Here is a 26,746-nt window from a genome sequence, read left to right on the forward strand (position 1 = left end):
AATCAGCATGCATATAACATATCTATCTGTCTTGTTTGGTTAAAGTGTAGTCCTGGTGAACAGAGGGACATGGGTTAGATGAACTCAAGGTCTCATTCAGTTTATGATGAAAGGACTGTCAGAAATGTTTTTTAGTTAAAGGTGAATGACTTTGTGAAAAGGTCTGTGAAGCTTGCATTATGACTGCATAATGTCATAAACCTCAGGTTGAACCAAGTGAAGAATTCTTATTTCTGAGTGGCAGTGTGCCAGAGCAGAGAGAACATTGAATCAAACAAGCTTCAGAAGATCAAGATTTTAGTCATTGTTCAGTCATTTCCTTGCCATGTAAACTTGCCCAAGTTATTTGATTCCTCTAGTGCTAATTCTCACATATATATTATATGCTAAAATTTCCTTACAACAATTTTGTAAGGAAGAATATTTGTAAAATGCTGGATGACATAGAATAAATGCTTAGTAATGCTTATTCCATCCATCCTTTTTTTCTATATTCCCCTTTCATAGATCATGATATAAAATATTGGTTGACTAGCTCTAACGACATGGATGATCTTAAAAACAATGGACTGACTTACTTTTTTATCAGTGCTTAACACAAGTGCTTTGTTTTTGTTTTTTTTTTAGATTTTTCAAGGCAATGGGGTTAAGTGGCTTGCCCAAGGCCATATGGCTAGGTAGTTATTAAGTGTCTGAGGTCAGATTTGAACCCAGGTACTCCTGACTCCAAGGCCGGTAGTCTATTCACTGAGCCACCTAGCTGCCCTCACAAGCACGTTATTATTACCTGAAAATATGATGTGAATTAAAGCTTTTCTTTAAAATTTTTTTCCAGTTATAAGTAATAGGAGAAAACCTTTACAATGTCATAAGTTTGAGAGATGGAATGTCAGTTGGAATGACAATAAAAAGGTCAGTTTCCCTATAGTGTAATTGGTCAAGTTCTACAAAATTATCTAGTGGCATTAAGAAGTTAGTGATTTTCCCAGTATCATACAAGCTGTACATTCCAAAAGAAGGACTTGAAACCTGTTGATTCCAAAGTCAATCCTCTATTTGCTCTGATAAACTATTTCTGAATGAGTGGAGAGGGATTGATGCATTAACCCCTTTTAATGGACATACAAGTCTTTTGAACAACTGCTAAATGGGCACAGATATTCATTCTTGGATGGTCTTTCTGTTTTGTGACTGAGAATGAAAAGTGACTGGTAACACAGGGCTTAGCTTTAAAAAAAGGAGGCCCAAATCTCCCCTTTCTCTTCCTCTTTTAAGTGTGTCATTTTAGACTCAGTCACACAACATACTGATATCCCTTTCTATTTCTGGCAAGGGCAGGGAGAGGATTTCTCTCCTTTTCTTGTTTTCATTTACCATGGGAGATACAACTGAGAGGCTATAGCACATCTCACCCACCAGCAGGAGTCCATTTTCTGTATGCTCTAATTGATGCCCCTTCTACCTATCCAAATTTAAATCATAATTATTAACAAAGCTCTATGAAAATATATAAAAAGAACCAGAAGAAGGCCTCCAGTGTGGTAGGTAGATCAACTAAGAATAAATAGAATAAGAAAGCAAGGATCAACTTAAGGCAAAGTTGAGAAGAGTATTCTATGCCTAAGTGTTGGTCATATTACTGATGGAAAGTCCTGAAAGTTGAGGGGACAGGATTAATCAAAATCCTATGGGGGAGAGACTACACATGTGTGCATGTATATTTGTGCATTTATTGTTCATAAACATAAACACATACACATATTCAGTATATATATACATATATATACACATAAAGATACATACCAAAAGGATTTAACAGTCTACTTCTGAACACAGTATGCATATATACACACTATTTGTGCACATGCAAGTCACATATATGTGTAAAGACACATGTGTGATGTACACATGTATATACAAATATATTTATATATAAATAAATATAAATATAAATGTGTGTATGTATATATATATATATATAACGCAAAGCTGTTAGAAGGGACAGTATTAATATCTGGGAGGAATAGGTGACTTGAATTGTGTCCTGAAGGAAGACAAGGATTCCTTAAGGCAAAGGTGAGAAGTGTCTTCTAGGAATGAATGTCTCTGAAATAAGAGATAGAGTGCAGTTGTGTGAGGAACAAAAGGAAGACTATTTTGACTGGACATATGGTTATACAGTGAGGAAAGAGAGGTTGAGGAAAGGTTGTAAAGATCCTTAAAGCTAAACGGAGAAGTTTATATGAGAACTGGATTCCAGAATGGAGAGTCACTGTAGTTTAATAAGGGAAAGATATGGTCAGATTACATGGAATGAAATGGGGAGGGGCTTGGGACAGGGAAGCAAATTAAGAGGCTGTTTTCAAGAAAGTAGTCTAGAAGTGATGAGGGTTTAAACTTAGGAGGTTTCTGAGTTTAAGAGAGGAAGAATCAAATTAAAGAGAACTTGGAGATGAAGAAACAAGATTACAGGGATATTTTATATGTGTATGCATTAAACACATAAAGACAAAGTATTTTTTGGATACATACAAAATATAGTTTTGACTAGAACTTTAGAATCAATATGTTCTTGTTTAAATTCTAACTCTAACACATAATGCCTGGAGTGACCCTGGACCTATTACTTATTTTTTCAAAATTCCAGGTAATTCTGTAAGATTATGAGTTGCAAAAATGTTGCAGACTTGAATTAGTCAATGAGGAAGATTTCTCATGAAAAACTTCTTTCAATAAAAAATCATAGATTCAGACCAAAAAAAAGAACATGTATATTTTTATCAACCAGTCATCCAAATGGCTCCTGATTTACTGACCTACTAAAACTTCTTTCTCTGAAGTTAACTGCCAAATTAAATGGCTCTTCCTTAGTTCTCATCCTTCTTGATCTCTTTACAGCCTTTGATATTGTTAATTGTTACTGGCTACTGTGGTGCAATAGATAGAGTGCTGGTCCTGGTGTGAGGAAAATTGAATTCAAATTCTGTCTCATATTTAATGACCATTTGATGCTCTTTTCTTCCCCTATTCTCTTCTTCCCTTTCCTCAAATGTACTTAACAAACCTTAATCTCTGCTCACTTCTAGTCTAAAAAATTTCAACTGTCTATTAAATAGCTTAAAGTAATTCTCCTATAGATATCTTAAACTCAACATGCCTAAAATGAAACTTTCCTAACATATCTCTTACTATTGAGTACAGCACTATCTATCCAGTCAGCTTGCGAGCTTTATGTTCTCCATGACTTCCCACTATGTCTTACTCTGCTCCTTCATATCCATTCTGTTGCTAAGGACTGTCAATTTTGCTTTCTGTTCAATTTGCTCCTTTCTCTCCCTTCACACTTCTGGTGAAGGCCCTCATCACTTCACCCCCTAGATTGCTGAAATGGTCTCTCACCAATTTCTCCCCAAAGCAATCCATCAACTGTCAAATTGTTCTTTCTTCAGCTTTGGCCTAATGTTGCTATCCCTTCCCCATTCGATAAACACCATTGACTCTCTGTCACCTTTGGGATGCAGGCTAAAATTTTTTAGTGTTCAAAGTTCTTCACAACCTATCCTCTCAACTTTCTTGTCTTGACACTAGTCTCCTTGCTCTTAAATAGAATGCTCCATCTGTTGGCTTTACTCATTTTCACATAAGGCAAAGGTGAGAAGTGTCTTCTATGAATGGATGACTCTGAAGTAAGAGTTGTGTGAGGAACAGATAATTTTGTTTATATGTAAAATCGGAAGACTATTTTTGGCTGGATATTTGGAATGCTTTCCTTCTTCATCTCTACCTCCTGACTTCCCTTGCTTTCTTCAAGTTAATCTAAACTCTACTTTCTATAGCAAGTTTTTTACAGTTCCACATAATTCTCATGCCCTCCCTTCTTATACATAGTTTTTTGCATGCTCTCTCCCCTTTCCATTATGAACACCTTGAGAGAAGTGGCTATCTTTTTTTTTTCCCTTTCTTTAAATCTTAGCACAGTTCCTGCCTGGTTTATTGACTAACTGCCTATGCCAAGTGTTAAAAATACAGAAAGTGGGCGGGGGGGGGGAATTAAAGACGCAATCTTTACCTTTAAAGAACTCATATAAACCAAATTATCTGTTCATACCTGTAGATATGTTTATTATATTTGCATACACATATATGTATATAGGGGGTTCACAACATTTGACCAAAATTCAAAAACATGTCACGAGCTCCTTTCTGTAGATAGTCATCTAGAGTGAAAGGAAATGTCATATATGAGAAAGATTATATTATATCATATATATTTATATATATATATGTATATATATATATAAAAACTTAATCCTAGGTTATTGACAAAATTTATCTATTTATATATTTAGTTCATTCTCTGCTTCCAACTCTCCCTATTGGGATCAAGGTCTAGATGTACTTATCCTCCATTTATCTCCAAAAGATAGGTATAACTTGGCTGTACCTGCTTTCTCAAATACCCTGTCAGAATTTCTATTTTATATTGATATAGTTCTTTTTCTTATAAGAAACAAAATATAATCTTAAAAACTTAATGAAATTGGACAAATATTATTACTGTCTTTCAACTTTGTAATCCTGCATGAGGAATAATTTACAGTGTTTCCAATTCTGTTATTACAATCTTTGCCACAAGAATGAGGTGTCAGATTTTTATTATCTTCTATATATTGAGAATTAGAATTGTATGACCTACTACCATGACCTTTATCCATATTCTGCATGTTGATGGGCTAACTTCTTTTCCTCCTCCCAAATGTTTGTAGTTTTGCTAACTATAGAAAAGACAAAATTGCTCACTGGAAAAATGTGTAGGATATTGGAAGAAGTTAATGAAGGGGGTGGCTATATTTCACAGACAGTAAGAAATACAGCAAGACCAATACTTTATTCTCATATCAAGATTGAAAAAAGACCAGATAACAGCACCCCTGAATTCAGGTTCTGGAAAAAAAAAGTGACAAAACATGTGACAAATCATTCATTCTGCATAATTGCAATTCTGTAGACTTCTGTGGATAGATTCTTGGAGGAAATATTTGTGATTACAAAAATCATTTTCATTATCCTCATAGTCATGCCTAAATATATTTGAATCTTATGTCTTGCTAAAAGAAATATGCTTTATCCTTTTCATCTTACTAAGCTGATAAATCACTGATTGCTTACAACTCTCATCCAGCTATATTCTGACAGAATGTACTGATAGAATTGGCAAAGTTTCATAGTATGTGACTTATAAAGGCTGGCATTTTCTTTGAAATTAAAGGTGCTATTAGACTTAATTTCACATTTGATCTTGATCTCAGATTAGGTTTTCTTACAGAAAATGTAATAGATGAAAAAAGACTTTTAAATAAAGTTACTGGCAACTAATTACATGGCACAGGAGAACTTAAGTTCAAATCTGGCCTCAGACACTTGATACTTTCTATCTGTGTGACCTCTAAGTCACTTAACTTAACCAATTGTCTCTGCAAAAAAAAAAAAAAAAATCCCTGCCTCCCCCATACTGTTCAATTAATTACACAAAAATGTAGTGTATAATTTATAATTTAAGAGAGGTAGAAAAGGAAGTGGACCCATCATTCCATATAAGTAAAGAAAAAGATGAAAACAAGAATTAGAATAAACATACACAATGATAAGAGACTTAAAGAAAGGTAATTTCAACCCTGGTACCCCACTGTGGAAGATTTGTGAGAGGTTGTAGAAAAGAGTTATACCACATGAAAATGTGTGTATGGGTTCCCATCTGACCAACATTAGGTTACATATATGGTCACATATATCTAAGAAATGAGCATATTGTTTCATTTGAACATGTTAACTTTCTTAATATGAATTGATTTCATTCCCTCTCCAACACAGACACACATACACATGCATATATATATATATATATAATATATATATATATATATATATATTACTCTTAAAAATATCTTTTTTTTAAAGTTCTATTTGGATCTATGGTTAAGAGATAGGTTTGGAACCAAATAAGGGATAAAGAAGGCCATTAAGTTTTAAAATAAATATTTTTGATAACCAACAAATATCTTTTTTCATAAATAAGACTTGCAAATAAAAATTAGAAAGAAAACAAGGAGAAAACTTTTCAGCATGTATATCTGATGCATTTCTTATTTCTCAGACTTATGATGAAATTATTAAAATATATAAGAATTAGATACATTCACAAATATAGTTCCTACTATGTAGCAGGTGTTTTGCTAATTATTTCCAAATATTATCTCTTTTAATCTTCAAAACAACTCTGGGAAGTAGCAATCCATTCTTAAGAAGCAGTATGAAATGGTTCCTCCACATTCCTGGTTCAGGATACTTTAAATTCATTAAAATCTTAAAATAACCAGGGAAATTGAAAGACAATGATTTCCAGATGACCATATAATTGTCCAGTGAATTCTATAGTTAATAGCCAGGGAGAAATGCACTCTGCTAAGACCTTTATAAATCTTTTCATTTGATCCACATAACAATATTCAATGACCATTATTGTCCTAATTGACAATTGAGCCATCTGAGAAAAGTGACCTGCCTAGAGTGACATAGCTAGTAAACCTCTGAGTTCAATTTGAATTCAGAACTGTCAGATTTCTCCCTCCCAGCCCCCCCCGCCCCAGGCCAGATCCACTGTACTATCTATCTCCCTTATACTAAATATTTTAGGGTAGGGAGAAAGAAAAGTTTGATTCAGACTTAATATTGAATGATGAAACTAAACTTTTGATAATAAAGTTTATCTTAACTTATGTTAATAAAATTTAAGTTATAATTGTCCTTCTCCTTTTCAATCGTAGTGAAAATTGCTCTGAGGCCCTCTTATCCTTATTGGTGTCTCCCTATTGAAGATCACTGTTTCTTAAGCTTCATTTTGCTGCTGATCAAACTCAAGTTTTGAACTTATATCTCTATAAAAACCATCTTTTGCTGGTATACTCCTTTTCCAAGCTCCCTTCTTTCTTTTAGACAAGAATGTAAGTTTCTAGAAAGTAAATACTATTGTGCTGGAATGTATTTTACTAGACAGAAACACAATGCCTTAAAAAAAATCCAACAACCCAAAGATGTTGAAATTCATGATGTGATACATATTCACTGTGTGACTATGGACAAATCACACATTTCTTAATATTACTTTTGTCTTAGTGTCAGATGAGCTATACAGACAATAAATCACTCTAAGTTTAGGGGAAATGAAAAAGTTTGAGGTTTGTTTGTCCTTTTGTCTTCTGATTGGGATGGTTTTAGTATACTTTAGGGTTGAATTGTACCTTGTAAGATAGCAGGGATATAACAAGGTGAAGTAGAAGGGCATTCAAGAGAAAGGGGAAGGAAGAAGTAAGAGAAAGCTCATATTTAGTCTGTGGGAAGTGTATTTGAAACCAATTTAGTAGGAAAGGAGGATTCATTTAGCAAAGTAATGTGAAATAAATCTAGGATCTTAGATTATTCCATAGACAGGGGGAAAAACCCACTAAATATCTCTGAGCAGATGAATTAATGGAGAGAAAAAGATGAGACTACAATGGCATTAGTATAGTGAATGGACTGAAATAAAGAAAGTAGAAGCAGGAAAATCAGCTACTGGGCTATTGTAATTCTCCAAGTAGTACATCATGAAGGATAATGGAGTGAGATAAAAAAAATGAGATCAACTTAATGCCTCAGATTGATCATCAGCAGGATTTAGTTAATAGTAATAGATGAGATTTAAGAGAAAGAATTCAAAAATGACTATTTTCAAACTACCTAACTATAAAAGACATTTGAACTATTGAAACAGTTAAATTGTTAAGGGTGTACTTGGGGATAATTTTTTTTTTTAGACATAATAAATTTGTGATGACGAAGAGATTCTGAGTTTGACTGCCCAATCAGCAATTTTAGATTTAAAAAATAAAAAACTAGGAATCAGGAAATAAGGTCAAAATTCAAAGACAGTTTATTTTCAAATAACTGAATGTTTTCATTTGAGGCACTTGAGTGATACAATGAATAGAGCACTCAATTTGGAGTCAGGAAGACTTGAGTTCCGATACTTTATAGATACTTTATAGCTACATGGCTATGGGCAAGTCACTAAACCTCTGTGAGCCTCAATTGTTCTTTTGTAAAACAAATTTAAAAATAACACCTCCTTTGAGAGGAGCAAAAGAGATGATACAAAAGCACACTGGAAACCATAAAACACTCTCATAAATACTTATCATCATCATTATCACACTCCTATATACCAATAATTTCTCCATAAATGCTTAGAGAAATAACCTTTAAAAAGAAAAACCATCATTTCCATATTTATCAAGAACATTTTCCACCATGGTTTGACTCCAGTGCTTTTTTCTAGAGTGACATTGGATTCTTAAAGACTATGCCAGCAGAACAAATTCTAAGAGTTTCAAATATGGGTTTCTTTGATTCATTGTAAGTTTGGTTTCAAAAGGAGAGCAAGCATCATTATGAAAAAGTAGGCTACCAGATGGTTATGAAAGATGATAAAATATTTCAGCTCCAGTAACTTATGAAGATCATCTAGTAAGGTAGGGAAGAGTTGTGATTCTCAACACTGGAGGGTCCATCCACATCAATGAAATGAAGCATCCTTTACATATTGAAATATAATGAGCATGTCACCAGGTGAAAAATGTGTTTGGCCCATACTGTATGGACGCTGAAACTAGTAGACATTGCATAATTAAAATGAAGAGTAATTCCCTTCCCCCATTAAAGATGCAAAGATATTTTGCACATAAATAAGCTATTTCATCATCTGGCAACAGTTATTGGTATGGCCTGATGCTCTGGAGAATACTGCTTCATTCATCTTCAGGGCTGAAGGGTACTAAACTATTTCATTCATGTTAGAGCAGTAGAAAATTTCAAAAGTTATACTTTGTTAGAGGAAGCTGACAACATTGGGTTTTAGTAATAGCTTTAAAGATGGAAATGGTTTTTTGAAATAGCATTAAGCAATTTGGATATTTGGGAGAAATGTTCATTTTCTCCTTTGATCTGCCATCATTGGTAATCCCCCGCCCATTCCTAAAGATAATGGATACTACTTAACAGAGTAGGTCTTAGTTATGACCCTCGTTTATGCCAAAGATGTCTTTGAATTATGAATCTCAGACATTTTAATCACTGTAAGTGTTATTGAAAATTTAAGCTTATCAAACAGATTAATTGATTTTTCAAGAATTATATGTTATGTTAACTTTATACTCATTCAGTAGGCTCTATTGATGAAAATTGCTATTTTAAATATGTTTGCATATGTGTGCATCTATTTCATATCATAGACAACTGCATTTAGAAAATATTTGTCCATCTTTAAGAGTTTATATTCAGATTTTGAAATTCTTCTATCTCTATTAGAACTGAATCTCCTATGACACTTTGGGAATCCTGGGAAGTCCATTGTATTCCTGATTTAGTCTTTAATTTTGAGAATTTAGTTTTACCTTTATGTATTCAGGCTTTGAGAAAAATACTGCTTGTCACCTCTATAATGATCTTACTCTGTGCTTTCCCTTCTTTCAAATAAACCATATATATATATATATATATATATATATATATATATATATATATATATATATATACATATACATATATATGTATGTATATATCCCTTACTCCATTCCAAGTAAATACATGCACCTACACATGCACATATTCACAGACACTCATCCATATAAATAATACAGTCCAACACTGACAAACATTCATATATATATATAATATATATGTATGTATATATATAATATATATATATATATATGACACTATTTACTTAAATGTCATCTGGATACCCAACCAAACATTGAAGAATATCTTCATATACACTGAAGAGTTCATAGGGCATGGGGAAGGAAGCTTGCACATCACATATTAAAATAATTTTAATAGTTATGCATGCCAAGCCTTTATTTTGTGGCTATTCTTCCTCTGATTATGAATGACATGAATGGAATTCTGTTCTTAACAGCAAGATATTACAAAACATTTCTAAATCCCTCCATGTTTTCAACTATAAAAGAAAATGTTAATTCTTAGGAATCTAGTCCCTGAAGCTTGCAAGTATGTATCTTTTCATTATATTGTTCTTGCCCTTTTTTGTCATGGGCAAAAATCTGCAAATCATCAGGAGTCTATCCTTATTTTATTCCTGGAGAATTCCTATATTACCCACTGATAGGCAGATTTGTATCAGCCTTATGAGATCTGTATTAATCTTCAGACAAAATAAAGTACTTATGGAAAAGAAAAAAAGAATTTAGTCTCTATTTCAGTTAAATATGTAACAAAGACAACATGTCTGTGGTACCATAGAAAACATGCTAAATTTGAAGTCAGAGGATTCCCAATTGTTCTGCTTCCAAGCTGTGTAATAATGAGGAAATCATCTCACCTCTTGGATCTCAGTTTCCTAATATAGAACATTTTTGGACTAGAGGACCTCTAATGTTCCTCTGGCTTTAGATCAGATTTGATGGTCTTGCCCAAAGATCATGGGTTGAGAGATGGAAAGAACTTTAAAGATCACCTGGCTAAAGACTTACTGTTTAATAAGTATCTTTCATCTTTTCCACCTTCTAGAACTAATGTAAGCCATAAGACATTATGTGTGCATGTACAAATATATACACACATATACATGTATGTAATACATGTCTATATATTTATACATAATATACTAACATAATTTATATATAAAATATAATATAAAACATATAATTATATAACATATATCTCATTAGATATAGATATAAATGGGCATTTGACTATCCAGCAAAATTAGTGTATCATATGAAAAGTATTATTCTAAGGTTAAAATCAGAATGAATTTCCTATCTCTGAAACCATGTTTAGATGCTATGTGAAAGCTAATTATGGACTAATGGAGTAGTAAAATAGGATTTAAAATGCTTATCACTGGAGAAACTATTTTAACATTATCAAATTGTCTGGAATAGCCAAGCAATTATGTCTGTGGTTTATGGACTTAGGATCATGTGAATAGTCTTAGAAGGAGACTTTATAATTTATTTGACCCAACTCACTCATTTCACATACAAAGAAGCTTAGGCCCAGAGAGAATAAGTATTTGTGCAGAATCACACTTCTGATTAGCTAATATCAGAAATAGTATTAGTAGACTGTATGTCTTCTAACTTGTCAGTTCTCAATCTCATCACAGTCTTTCCCAGTTCCTACTATGTAATGTGAAGTAAAAAAAAAAGATTATCAAGCTATTGTTTTAATTGATGCCAAGGAGAGGCATATGTGTATGAAAGTGTTATATATATATATATATATATATATATATATATATATATATATATATATATATATATATGTGCCCATAATATATAAATGTATATTACCACCATATATTTCTTTGAATACATGTGTTTACTTAAATATGTATATATTATAGATTATTAACAAAAATATATTATAAACACATGCAAAAGAATGCACAAAGAATATTGAAAGAGGAGTTCAATGATGCTAAGGAATCATATTTCAGATTTCAATCCAGGAAACCCAATACCAGGCCTTAGTTAGATACCACAATGTGGACACAAACTTAAAATTTGTGACATAACTTAAAAGGACATATGGTACAGTAGGTTCTCTATAAAGAGGAACACAAATCAGTCTTGGGATCAATTACATGAGGAGGAAGAAGAAGAAGAAGTCTAATGAATTCGAGATGTAGATCTTGTCTATCAACTGACTCTTGCCTAGTTCTAAATCCATCACAGGTGTCAAGAATCCACTTGTTTTTTAAAAGCTTTCTTTTGTGAGATCAACCTACAGCTCCACACTGGAAAGCATAGATGTAAAATAAACAACAATAAACACCTAAGCCTTTGATGCATTAAATGATTGTTTTCCTAAGCCTGTGTGTATATATAGACAGATAAAACAAATGCCAGATAGACCCTCCAGCTAGAAACCATCATTTCGAGAAGTGGATGACATACTGTCATATTTCTCTTTAAGAACTCAAGAGAGGATTAGTGAAAACCACAGCTTCTTTGGAGAAGGCAAGGATAATGTAGCAAAAAAAAGGAAAATTCATTATTTGAAGTGAAATCCTCTATATTCCTAGATACAGAAAATAATGATTTGTTGTTTTACCTATTTTATGGCTTATTGATAGAAAGGTCATAAACTATGATAACACTTTAAAGATACTATGACCACTAATGGTGTCTGCTATAGACAAGGCAATTTAGAATAAGTCAAAGAAAACAAAGTATTTGTTTATTTGCATCAAAAGAACATTAGGTTCAAGATACTGCATTATTAATATCTCTAAACATTTTAAAAAGTCAAGAAAAATCTCACTTCAAACCATTACAAATGATTTTAAATAAAAGGGTTTTTTAAATTTTTTTTACGGTTTTTTTTGCAAGGCAATGGGGTTAAGTGGCTTGCCCAAGGCCACATAGCTAGATAATTATTAAATGTCTGAGACCGGATTTGAACCCCAGTACTCCTGACTCCAAGGCCGGTGCTTTATCCACTATGCCACCTAGCCACCCCCCTAAATAAAAGTTTTAAAATTTCAAAACAATTTAAAAATAATAATAATTATGACATTCAAAGGAAAGAAAAATAAATTTGAGTACCTTTCCACATAAGTTAGAAGACTTCAGTTAAAAAAATTTATATCTTACAGTGTTCATTACAAAAATCATTAAAATTTAAAGACATCTTTCAAAAATCAAATATTTGTTTACATTAGTTTCATTAAGTAATTATCTCAGGATTAATTCATTCATTTCAAATCTAACCAAATAAGTATTACATATATCTTTTAATATTTTTTCCTTTACATATTATAGAAAATAACATAGAGGCAGTGGAATGGAGTTCTTGGGAATCAGTTTTCTTATCTGTAAAATGTAGAGTTTTGATTATATGACCTTAAGAGTAGAGCTCTAAATTGTATGATTTGAAAACATAATATACTTCCAATTTCTCATATTAAAAGAGAGGAATATTTCTTTATCAAAAGCATTTTTTCCAATTTACAATGTAACGCTCTAAGATTTTAAGTTTCAGCAAAGATGCCAGTGCTTATTGGTAAAAGAAATTGTTTAAGTGAATTACTGTATATTATGAAATAATATGTTTATGAAATCGTTCTCCTCATTACCTCCCAACTAATGTTTTTAAAAAAGAGACAGGTACATATATATCTATATATCTATATCTATATCTATATATCTATATCTATATCTATATCTATCTATCTATCTATCTATCTATCTATCTATATATATATGGACAATTCAAAATGACAGACAACGAAATCCTCTCTTATATTTACCTTTGGGACATACTATTTAGGTCAAGAAATTAAATACTGTTGCTCTGATGTTCTACACATTCATTCAAATAAAATAGTGAAACTAATTTGCAAAAACAAATGTATAAGAAAACAGGGAATTTTCCATCTTATTCCTTTCCTACTTCTAATTATGCTTATTATATTCATTAATATATTCATATATCTAATGAAATATATATATATAATCTATCATATATTAGTATATATTATATTAGGAGATATGCACATGCACAGATATATACATATATATTTATATCTATATATAACACTCTCAGATCTTCTATTGAACAGAGGAGGTGATTAGATGCTTTATTTATTTGCGAAGGATATATTTAAGGAAGCAGAGATGACAATAAGAAATTCAGAGATTGAGATTTGAATAATCAGAGATTATTCTTTAATTTATGCCCCAAGAGAGTCAATGACTTTCCCAAAACCAGGCAGTAAGTAACAGAGCTAGGATTTGAATTAAGATCCTATGATCTTCAAATCAATCCTCTTTCAACCATTTTCTCCCACTACTGCATATGTACAATTAGAAATCAATAACTAATATAATTTAAAGCATGATTCTATTCCAGGTATTCCAACTGATGATAATTGAGCATTGACAATAATTGTGTTCTGATCATTTAATTAAGCAGAAAATCACATAGATAAATACCAAAACAGATGAGAAATTTAGTCAGTAAGACTTGTTTTAAAAAGAGTAACTGTACCTGGTAGGCTGTTATTCTCTCATACTTTCCTTACTATCAAGAAAAAAATGTACTAGCATTAAATTATTAACATTCTATGTGAAATACCATTAGCATAGATATATTAAGGAATGATTTACCACAGGATGAGCTGAGGCTATGTAGCCTAGTCACTTAAAAAAAAAGAACTTAGTAGTAGAGTCACAAATATCAAGATAATATTGTTTTTTGGAAATTATTACAAAAACATAAACACTTACTGTTATTTCCTTGCAGCAAAATCTATATCCACAACAGCAGCTGGAAGTTATTGCCTGTAAAAAAGTCAGAAAAAAAACATGAATATGTTAATGTAAAATACAATGCACTTTGAATTGTAACAGCTAATAAGCTTCTTTTATATTAATAAATAAGAAATATAAGGACCATAATGTCCCCATTTTAGTTTCTTTGCATGAATTAAGAACTACAAATGCCAAATGAATATTATGTCTGGATGCACACCATAACTTGGAAAATACAATTGAGAAAACATAAAAAAAACTTTCAGGTTTATTTTTAAAGAGAGAAAACTTTTTGCTAGAACATGAAAACATATAGAAAACTAATCCCTTCCCTCACCATGGTGATAAATAATCTGATATTCAGTTACCTTGTGTGAATTTAGAATACTTTAAATTTCATTCAACCATTTTTTAAAATTTTTCTTGATTAAACAATTTTATTAAATCAATGAAAGTAATTTGGAAAACAGAAAATAATTAGGATTTTATTCATTTGGAGACACTCTTACTTTTTGTATGCTCAAACCATATGTTCAGTTAGATTTCATCACATTTGGCAATTGTTTGCAGATAACATTGGGGAGTCTTCAATTGTCCTTAAGTCTTTTCATTGTACATAACTTGAAATGGTGAATTAAGTGAATAATTACCTAGAACATAAAGACCAAAAGATAGAACAGGCAAGACAAAAACAAAGCAAAGCAAAAAACAAAAATAAAAAATAAAAAACTGGCTCCTCCTCCCCAAATTATCCCTTAATTATTAATTTTAATAAAGGGCATTACAGAAATGTCTAGATTTTGTCTAGATTAAGACAAAATCATAGAGAAATTTTTGCAATGAATGATAATAAACATAACAAAAACAAATAAAATCCAAAGCTCTGACAGCCTTCCACCTTCTGACAGAAAGGGGAGTTAAGTGCTGTAGTGTATGGAACAGTGGACCAGGAGTCAGGAAGATGAGAGTTCAAATCTGACCTCAGACACTTGTCATTTGCTAGCTGTGTGACCTTGGGCAAGTCACTTAACCCTGACTGTCTCACATCCAGGATCTTCTCCAGTCCAGTCATATCTCACAACTATTCCCAGATGACTCCAGAGAAGAAAATGAGACTGGTGACTTAGCACAACACCTCCTCATTCAAACCCAATTCATGTACATGTCATGGTATCAACTCCTTGATATTCTGGTCTTTTTCAAGAATAAAGGAGAAACAACAACACAACTCCCTGTTCATGAGTATCACTGAAAAAGAAAAAATCTTGAGTTTGGAATGAATTAGTAATAATTTAGTTTAACCACTTCATTTTTTTAATATAATTTATTGGGCAGGGCATTCCTTTGGAAATAGATTTCCCTCCACTGATTCAGATCAGCAGCTTATCTCAGAAGCCCTTAGAGTGTTCCAGAAAGCTATACTCAATGGGGTGGGAAAGGGAAGACCTCTCAATTTATGCTTAGCTCCTTTAGAACTGGGGGCTAGAAACTCAAGACTCTTTTAAAAATTTTATTGCATAATAATAATCTATCATAAAACTTTTGCCTAGTAGCATACAGATTCTGAATTCATAAATAAATTCTTAAAAAGACCTTTTTACCTTTTTATTTTAAATGAGTGAAATTGGATTCTTATGATTTTAGGGAAGGGAAGTGTGGCAAGTTTGAAACAAAATTTGAAACAAATTTGAAACAACAGAAGACCTTTATTTACCATTTATTTACCATTTATTAAGACCATTTATTCAAATGCCACCTCAATTATTTACTATTTGACTCCAAGTCACTTAACTATTCTCTATTTTCTTCATCTATAAAATGAAGAAATTAGAATAAATGATCTCTACGATCTTTATTTATCTAAAATCTTCTATCTTTAAATCTATGATCTTATGTTCATGACATTGTATATCCATTTGCTAAATATTTATTTCTACTTTTGAAAGTGAACAAGTTTCAAATTTATATATATATATATATATATATATATATATATATACACATACACACACATTTACACACACAAAAAAATATATGTTATCTAAATACACACATACTTGAGAAAAGTGACTGGAAATTTCCCTTTCATAAATCCTCCTATTGACCAAATTAAGTAAAAGAGAGGAGTAGGGGAGGCTCAACCAAAGTACCTCCTGGTAATTAAACCAATGGTAAAACAAAACAAAGGGTTTGCCTTCTAATCAAATCAGAAGCCCCTCTAGATATATAATGGCCTTGATGGTCTTCTAAGAACCTCCTCTTGGAAAGTGTTTCCATCTCTTCTCATCCACGACCCCACCCTTTCCTGGCTTCCCTCCACCTCTTCTTGCACCTTGCTCCCTACCCACCCTACATCGGTATATAACTTGTATGTATAATTGTTTAGATATAGACTTCTTCATTAGACTACAAGTTCCTGAAGACCAGAGACTGTATTCTTGTATTTCTTTATTTAATAAATGTGTATTCATTGACTGATATTAAAGAAGTATGGAAAAATTGGTGGAATTCAAATTGTATTTCCTTAGATAGGAGCTGGAGAAATTTGTATTTTAGCCTAGGAGTTAACAGTTGTCCTTTAAAATTCTACATTAGAGAGTAATGTGGTCAGGTCATTTTTTTTCTTTAAGTATCATCATCTTGGTATATTATTCTAGAGGTCATGGGATAGATACAAGGAGACTAAACCAGGGATCTGGGATATATTTGGTGAAAAATGAATGCGATCAGAATACTAAAGAAAGTTCCAAGATTTTTTTTAAATGTTATTTTTATTTTATTTTTTTGGCCACACAGCTAGGTAATTATTAAAGTGTTTGAGGCCAGATTTGAACTCCCATGCTCAGGGCCGGTGCTCTATCCACTGTGCCACCTCGCTGCCCCAAGATTGAAGATTTTGAAGGAGATCTAAATTTTAGATAGAAGAGAAAGAACAGGATACCGAAAGAAAGAAAAAAGAAGAGCCCATAGGATATTTGTTATAGAAGAGAATGATTTGTTTAAATAACTTACATAGTTTTACATAGTTTTAAATTTTGCAAAACACTATAGATAGTTAAGACAGGCAGATAGATACTCAGATCTGATGGAAAAATATTAGGGAACTATTTGCATAGCCTTTCCAGTAATATTAAGGAACTCTAATCAATACTTGCCTAGCATTTTCTGTGGATCTCCGACCTCCCCATTTTTCAGTCTACTCTTCTGAAATGCAAGTTCACTAAGATAATAGGAAGTAATCTCAACCATTTCTCCCTACCCCTCCTCTACCTCTCTAGCACATAGCCTGCCAAAATGTATGTCTTACTATAGTTATGTCCAGAGGGGTTACTCCTTGACCCGTCCCCCAACTCCTCCCTGCACAGTAGGTGAGGCTAGGCACCCTACAGAGTTCTGCCCACCCTTTTTACCAGACTGGATCCATGTTGATCCCAGTCTAGCCACCAGTCTTGTGGCTGTTCCCTTTTCCCTTTCCCCCTTCTTAACTGTCTCTGATATTCTCACCAGCCCAGCCATAGCTCTTTCTTCTTTGTTTAAACTTTACTATCATCCTAAAATTCTCTTTCTTTATCTTGCTGCCTCCCTAAAGAACTATGTGAATTAACTTGTAACTCTTTGCAGTGACCTTTTCTCATTATCCAGGTGCTTGCAAGTCTCCTCCCAAGCAATTCCCCCAGCTACAGGTAGGTACACATAGACATATAAGCATTTATATCTTAGGGTAAGCTAGGTGGTGCAGTGGATAGAGCACTGGTTTTGGATTAAGGAGGATGAGAGTTTGAAACTGGCCTCAGACACATGTCATTTACTAGCTGTGTGACCTTGGGCAAGTCACTCAACCCTGATTGCTTTGCATCCAAGGCCATCTCCAGACATCTTGATTCACAGCAAGTCACTGAACCCAGATAGCTCTGGAAGAGAAAGTGAGGCTGGTGACTTAGCACAGCATCCCCTCACCCAAATCCAATTTATGGGCTTGTCATGGCATCACCTCCCTAATGTCAATGTCTTCTTAGAAAATGAAGGACAATAAAAATATACATGTGCATATGAATGAAAAAAATTTCTTTAAAGAAAGTGAAGGATAAAACATTATTAGGCATTCATCTCTCTCTATTTATGCCTACATAAATACATATGTTCATATCTATATATGGATATCTTTTTATCCTTACAACTCTTGGAGAGAGATACTATTTTATCCTCATTTTACAGATGAGGAAACTGAGTGGTTAAGTAACTTGTCTAGGGTCCATACTAAGAATGGAAGCAGGATTTAACCAAAGTCTTTTTTTTTTATTTTTTTGCAAGGCAATGGGGTTAAGTGACTTGCCCAAGGCCACACAGCTAGGTAATTTATTAAGTGTCTGAGGCTGTATTTGAATTCAGGTACTCCTGACTCCAGGACTGGTGCTCTATCTACTGAGCCACCTAGTTGCCCCAATCAAGATCTTGACTAGCCTAACACTCCATCAACTTTACCATGTAGCTGCCTATTTAGCTGGTTATTTGGGATTAACATGACTTTAAAATTCTAAATCTGAACCTGGATGATTTAAGTACTATTAATTGATTAAGGTAACCATCCCTCTTTCAAAACCTATAATTCTTTTTTCTGCTCCCTTCTCTCTCTCTCTCTCTCTCTCTCTCTATATATATATATATATATATATGTATGTATACACATTTCCTTTTTTTGATCATTTAGGCTTAAAGTAGAAACAAGATTATTCAATTTGGGAAGAAGTCTAAAATAATCTAGGGTGAGAAAGCAAAATCAATATTCTATAAACCACTTCAGGACATCTGGACACATCTTCAGAATATTTTTATCTTTTTTGTTGTTGTATAAAACATACCTCCAGTTTTTTAACTCTGGCTAATGAGTTGTTCTATTATGAATTGGGTTCCTAGGTTAGAGAGTCAATATTTGACCTCCAGAATAATTAATTGATCAACTGACTGTTCATGAAGATGGCAGTGAAATATATAAGAAGCTGAGCCATTGTTAGGAACTCTAGGGGTCACCCTTGAACAACCCATTAGACTATATTACAACTTTAGTTCATTCTAATAATACAGCTCTGTTTTTCAGCTTGTTGGGAATCTCAGGCCAGACCCAGTCAGTCAGCTTGCCAAGACATGCTGCTTTCCTGGTATGGTTTTCTAGTTCTTTGCTATTACTGCATAATTTGACAGTATGCTGCCAAGGAAACAGAATTCATTAAGAGCTTTCGGTTTTGTTCTGCCAATGAGCATTTTTGGCTACATGTAGGGCTGGCCTCTGAAGATTGATCCATAATGTTTGTCTTCTAAAGCCTTGTCACCTTGTAACATTACTGATGCTACAAAATAATTTATAATGAGCCAAGTTTTCTCAGTGTGAGCTACTTTCTGTGAGTAAGTTAGATAGCATTAAATTCACTATCATCAAAATTGGGTGCTTTAATATAAAATGAATGAAGGTAGATATATTATGCAGTCTGATAATCTAATATCCTACCATAAATTTTTTTGGGGGAGATTTTGGCCATATTTTGGGGGGTTGTACCATTATTTTCTAAATCTAGATTGTTGTGGGTAGGAATGGGGTAGGTTTGATTAATAGAAGGAAATATCAATTGCATTTCTCAAACTTCTTGTCCTTCCTGGTCCCCCTTTAATTTTAGTACTTTGTATCTCTGAGATTATTTCCAATTTTATGGAAATATATTTGAAAAGTTAATTTTTCCCCATGAGATTGTAAACTTCTTGAGGACTGGCACTATTTTTGCTTTTCTTCCTACTTCTAGAAGGAAGTTCTGAAAATATTTGTTATATAGAAAGCCCATAATAAAAGTCTATTGACAATCATAAATTCATTGAATAAAATTAAGATAATTCTTTGATTTTTTGCTCTGATTCTAATGTTACAGGATTTAAGTTTGACTTTTGACCTTTAAATTCAGATATATAGTCTACTTTCTAAATAAAATTTTCTTTACAAACTTTCTTTTTCAGGTAGGTAAAAATTTTATCTTGGAATTCTTGTGGCACATCATCATTGGTCATTGGGATGCTGTTTATGAAGATAATTTATGTTCAGATGTTAACTCCAGTTTCATTTATCTTCCCTGACTACAACATCAAGCCACATTCCCATTGAGTATTCCTGAAAATAACTATGCTATGCTATGTCCCCAAAGGACCAAGTGACAAAACTATGGATGGATCACTACAAATTTGACATGATGCCTGGAAAAAACATGGTTCATCATACTCCCTAGTGATAGTAGGGCAGTAGTATCAACTTTGATATACAGCAAAAGTCAAAGGATTATGCATAAGAGTTCCTATCTATGTCTTTATAAGGGAACACTAAAGAAATTTAATTGTTTATAATTATTTTATTGTTTATAGCATATTATTTGTGATTCAAACAGCAAATGAAATGTCTTTCTGAAATCTGAGTAATATTTATCTCTAAATAACTGTCTTTTATTTTTATAGTCTCATGAAACAAAGTGAATTTTACCACAGAATAAAATTAGTCAACTTTGAAGGTCTATAAATCTCTTGTTATCTTTAGTTTGAGTATTTTACTATATGCAATAATATTTTACTATTTTTTGAGTGGTGTTTCTCTGCATCAAATAACAATTGACAAATATTCCAAAGAATTTTCAAATTTCCAATGAAGGGCAGTCTGAATGTCTGTGTGTGTGTGTGTGTGTGTGTGTGTGTGTGTGTGTGTTTGTATGTGTGTAGAGGTTTAGTCTGGATCAAGAATGCCATCTCTGCCAGGAATTTTTCATGTGAGTAACTCCCTCTAGTAATCTAGTAATGGCAATCAACAACTATTAAGTAAATTGAAAGAAAATTAGTGGTAGACATATTCTTAATATGTAATGGAGGCAAGATTTTTAATCTGAGCCTTCCTAATTCCAAGGCTGACTATTTATTAGACAACTCTGCATCTCCAGGCATTTGGTATTTACATATATCCACATTGTAGATTTCGTAGGGAAATAGATACTGGGGCACATAATTTTTTCTTTTCCTTTCCCTTTCCCTTTGTTCACTTCCCCTGCTCTTCCTTTTTTCTTTTTCCTTTCTCTCTTTCTTTCATAATCAAATGAAGAAATGTTGATAAGAAAGAACACAAACAAAAAAAGTATTTGCTGTCACTGGTTGAGATTAGTAGACCAAAGGCTGCTAGTGAAATTTACAATTCAGAGTATAAATAATCTAACAAAATTAGCCAGCTGAGGCCTCTGTTTAACGCAAATATTTTTCGAACTTAAATGGGGCACCTTTGCCTTTTTTTTCCTCTAGAAAACATTTCACCAAAAACGGGACATATGTATGTGTGTCTGTGTGTATGTACAAATATAATATATATATATATATATGTATATATATGGATAAATATATGTATATATTTATATAGGAATTAAATAAGTAAAATAGGTAGATGGATGCATGGTAGACATTTATATACATATATTACCCATCTACAATATTAAAAGAAAAATTATAGATTTTGTGACCTAAGGGTTATGCCCACTTTTAATTCAGATCCATACATCTTATTCAGTTCTATACCAGAACAAATTATATTTGTAAGCCCCTAATTCTTAGTTAAAACTGTGCATAAACTTTCCTTTTTTTTACTAACTTTTTCATCCAATAGGAATTTTCTTCACTTTTCAATCCTACTGAACAAGCATTTTTAAATTCCTATTACTTGCAAGTAACCATGTTAGATACCAGGGATAAATGGGAACATAAAGGCTTCCTATAGGAAGTAGCACTTGAAAGGGGATTTGAGAGGTGGACATTAGGAAGGAGTGGATTCCAGGAATTAATAGAATTGATATATAGATAAACATATATAGATAGATATGTATATATTATGGTACTACAAACATATTCATATATTATATTCTAATGTTCTACTATTGTTATTAAAATTGTCTACATATAAATCAAGAGAGAAAATGGCTTTAAATTATAAATTTAAACTGAATGTTGTTACAGATAATGAATTCATAAGCATTAAATACATTATTTGAGAAGAAAAAAATGAACTTTATTATTGAATTTGATGGCTAAAGATGTATGGATTTGCCTGATAAAAGAATGATACAAAACAAAATAGTGAAATTCAATTGAGTTTTCATTATTACTGCCAACATGTTCTCTTGTTTGGGGATTTTTTTAGGTTAATGGCAACAAATTCAAATTGAAACATCCTTCTGGTTATATATTTTATTCTGCTAACTCTAGAAAAGAGGCAAATTTAAATATGTCATGGATATTGCTTATAATTTAGGAGTAATAGCTAAAATTCTAGATTAAAACTAGAACAAAGAGTTGATTAATATGAATGTTCAACCCACTGAAACACTCATCTCTCTACAATCATTGATCTGTGGTCAATGTGATAATATATCTCTGGCTTAACTAGGCTGATCTTTGCAAAAGATAAATATAAATCCATACTGTAAATCTTCCCAATTCAGTAGGACCACTCATGTCCAAAAAAGAAAACATTATGTTTCTCCCATAACCTTTCCATCTTCCTAAATTCTTTATTTTTGTAGAGGACATCATGGTTATTCAAGGAACTCTTGAATTGTTCTTTCGTCTTCACCTCTCACATCAAATAAGTTATCAAATTTAATCAATTCCACCTCTACAAAATATCTCCCATTCTTGTCCTCATTCTCCATTCACAAAGTAGTTTAACCCCAGTTTAAGTTGTAGTCACCTTTCTCCTTTATTACTATAATAACCTTTTAATTGATCTCATAGCATTCTCTCTCTCTCCTCAATGCATCCTCCACAAAACCACAAATTGTTATTTCTTCAGCAAAGGCTACTTCCCTGCTCAAGGATCTTCAAGGGTAAAATAAAATTCCTCTGTTTGATTTTTAAACTCCTTCAGTTTCTGGGTTCAAATTAGCACTATATGCTAAAGCATATTATTTTTTCCCCTCACAATCTTCCTTTTAATCAAATTTCTTTGTTTCCTATTACATTTCATTTTATTTCTGTTCCTGATCTGTGAAAGGCTGTTAGTATGATCTGAATGTACTTTCTCCTCACTTTTACTTCTCTAAACCACTAGCTTCCTTCAAGCCCACCTCAAGTGCTATGTTCTGATCCCTTCTGCTACTAGTGTCTTCTCCCTAGGTATTATTTTGTTTATGGTTTATGTTTAAGTTTTCTATGTACAAATTAGAATTACCACCTCCACCACTATCATCATTATGTGTATATATATATATATATATATATATATATATATATATATATATTATATACTACTGCAAGGTTTCAAATAGCACTTTTGAAAGTACCCATTTTTAAAATATCTATTATTATTATTCATTTTAAGTTCTCAAAAAGTCTTTGAGGTACGTGCTATTATTTTTCCCATTTTAAGAAAAAAGAAAGTGAAATACAAAGATGCTAAGTAAATGGGTTCACACAGCAAGTTAATGTAAAATTTTCAGGCCTGTACTCTCTCCACTCATTGCAGAACTGTCCAAGTGAGTAGAATGTTGGACTTGAAATCAGGAAAAATTGGGTTTGAATCTTTCCTCAGACATTCACTAAATGTTTGTCTCTTTGGTAAGTCCCAAATTCTTTTGGGTTCAGTTCCCTATATGTAAAATGAGGAGACTGTATTAGGTCAATGGTAACAAATTCAAATTGAAACAGATCTTTCTGGCCATATATTGACTTAGAAAATCACAATTTAACACCATCTATGTTTCATTTTATTTTAATTTGTTGTGTTAAATATTTTCCAGTTACACTTTTTCATCTGGTTTGGACCTCACTGGGGAGTCCCAAGGAGGTCATGTTTGACAAATATGGATCAGATGATTTCTGAGATCATTCAGGTTCTCATGATTACTATTATTTCATAATATTTGTTGATTCTACTAAAAGATAAGACCTTTGAGGGCAGGAAAAGTTTTGTTTTTGTCTTTGTGTCCTATGTAGTAGAACTTGATAAAGTTCATTGAAAGAATGAACTTATTTTAACTGCAATAGTTTTGACTTTGAATCATCAGATAACTTCATTGTAGGACCTATATAAAATCAGATGTAGAAGGGATCACTTTCAGCTTTGTGGCTGCAGGAAGGTTTATTGAATTACAATTTATTTATTTATTTTCATATTACTACAATAATCTTGTTGTTTAAGAAAACATAATCTCCTCCCCCCCCAACACACAAAATAGAGAAACCTCAAGAAAAATAAAGTGAGAGGGGAAAAAATAGTATACTTTAGTCTGTGTTCAGATACCATTGATTCTGTCTCTGGTTGCATTCTTTATAATAAGTCCATCAGAAAAACTGCTTCAATATTTTTTCCCCACAGTTGCTATTTTTAACTATAATTCTCTTCATTCTTTTCTTCCCACTCTCAAATATTCTCTTCTCTCTCTTCTTTCAAATTGTCCCTCCTGAAAATTATGTTGTATCTGACTACTCTCTTCCACAATCTTCCCTCTCTTCTATCACTACACACACACCTTCTCCTCCCTTTGCCCCTTTCTCCCATCACTTTCTTCTCCTTTTTGCATTAGGATAAGATAGATTTCTATACACTATTGAGTGTGCATGTTATTTCCTCTCTGAGTCACTTCCAATGAGAATGAAGGCTCACTTATTCAGGGGGCGGCATTCTTGAAGTGAGAATCACAACAAGAGAAATTTAAGGATAAAAGCGAAAATCATTCCTTATACCAGGAATCATGAGAACAAAGATAGGAGGAAGTTGGATATATGTGGAGAAACAAATTAAGTTCATTTTGGTCCCTTCCTTCCCAAGTCATTTTTTGCACTCATAAATAGAAAATAAGATAAAATTTAACATCCTTAGGGTTATTATTATTATTATTATTAATAGTAGTAGTAGTAGTAGTGGTGGTGGTGGTAGTGGTGTTGGTGGTGGTGGTAGTGGAGTTGGTAGTGGTAGTGGTAGTGGTAATAGTTGGTTGTTTTTTTCCCTTCCTTAGTGAAGAAGATCAAAATAATAAAACTATGTTAAAGATGAATTAGACACTATCTGACTATGGCTGATCAGACCAATACAAGCTTGGAATGTCCTTTCACAGGTCAGGAACAAATAATTCATATGAGCACCTGGGTATTTATTTTAAGCTTACATATCTCATGTTTCCTTTCAGTTACTCAATTCTGCATTGCTCATAGAGCACAGCACTCTCTCTGATGAGGGTATGCCATTCTGGATGTCTCCCACAATACACAATCAATTCCAAAGTTTTTAAGAGAGACCTTATTAGTTGTGCTCTTTGTAGTAACATTTTGAATGCTTGGCAATTTAACTTGAGAAAGGACCTCAGTGTCTGGTATCTTCTGCTAGGTGATCTTCAGAATTTTCATAAGACAATTTAAATGGAAGGGATTAAGTTTCCTGGCATGGAGCTGGTAGAGTATCCAGATTTCAAAGGCATAAAGAAATGAAGTTAGCACAATGGCTCTGCAGATCTTCAATTTGGTAATCAGTCTAATGTCTCTTCTCTCCCACACTTTCTTTTAGAGACTCCCAAATACTGAGCTAGTTCTTACAATGTGTGTGTCAAGCTCATTATCAATATGTACCTCTCTGGAAAAGACACTGTCAAGGTAAGTGAACTTGTCCACAGAACTCAAAACTTCTCCATTTACTGTAATCGATGGTTTCGAATATGGATGATATGGTGCTGGCTAATGGAGCACCAGTATTTTCTTCTTGTTTAATTGTTAGACCCAACTTAGCACAAAGTAGCAGAGAATCGATCCATGCCTTGTTGCATCTCAGCTTCAGACACTGCATTGAGTGTACACTCATGTGTAAACAAAAGATTATGCGCCAACACTCCCTCACTTTGGTCTTGGCTTATAGTCTTTTCAGGTTGAAGAATTTACCATCAGTGTGGTAGCAAACCCTGATATACATAGGTTTATCCTCAGTGAAGGTATTTGATAACATAGCTTAAAATATCATGCTAAAATGCATAGGAACAAGGACACGACCTTTTTTTTCACTCCATTGGTGACTGAGAAATCATGAGGGCATCATCCATTATCCAGAATCCAGGCAAGCACACCATCATGAGATTGACAACTTCTCAGAGCAATCAAATTTTGATATAATTTTACATAAACCTTCACTACTGACTGTCAAAGGCTTTGGTCAGATCTACAATCATTGTATACAGACCTTGTCCTGCTCCTGGCATTTTTCCTGGAGATGTTGGGGTAGAAAATACCATCTTTGAAGCCAAGACTGACTCTAATAGAAGTGACCAACTTACAGGTGAAGGATCAGTCTATTGAGAAGAATTCTGGCAAGAATCTTAGGA

At 32.8% G+C, this 26,746-nt stretch overlaps 1 protein-coding gene across 1 annotated transcript in view; it reads right to left on the reverse strand.

The window, feature by feature from the left end:
- TENM3 (teneurin transmembrane protein 3) overlaps positions 1–26,746 on the reverse strand; it is a 3,314,517-nt gene that overhangs the window by 2,333,187 nt on the left and 954,584 nt on the right. Inside the window, exon 4 of the mRNA XM_074231559.1 lies at positions 14,355–14,408. The gene's annotated coding sequence lies outside the window, so the exon portion shown is untranslated. The remainder of the gene's footprint in view (positions 1–14,354; positions 14,409–26,746) is intronic.

The sequence above is a fragment of the Macrotis lagotis genome, chromosome 3, assembly GCF_037893015.1.
Source record: "Macrotis lagotis isolate mMagLag1 chromosome 3, bilby.v1.9.chrom.fasta, whole genome shotgun sequence".
Lineage (NCBI taxonomy): Eukaryota > Metazoa > Chordata > Mammalia > Peramelemorphia > Peramelidae > Macrotis > Macrotis lagotis.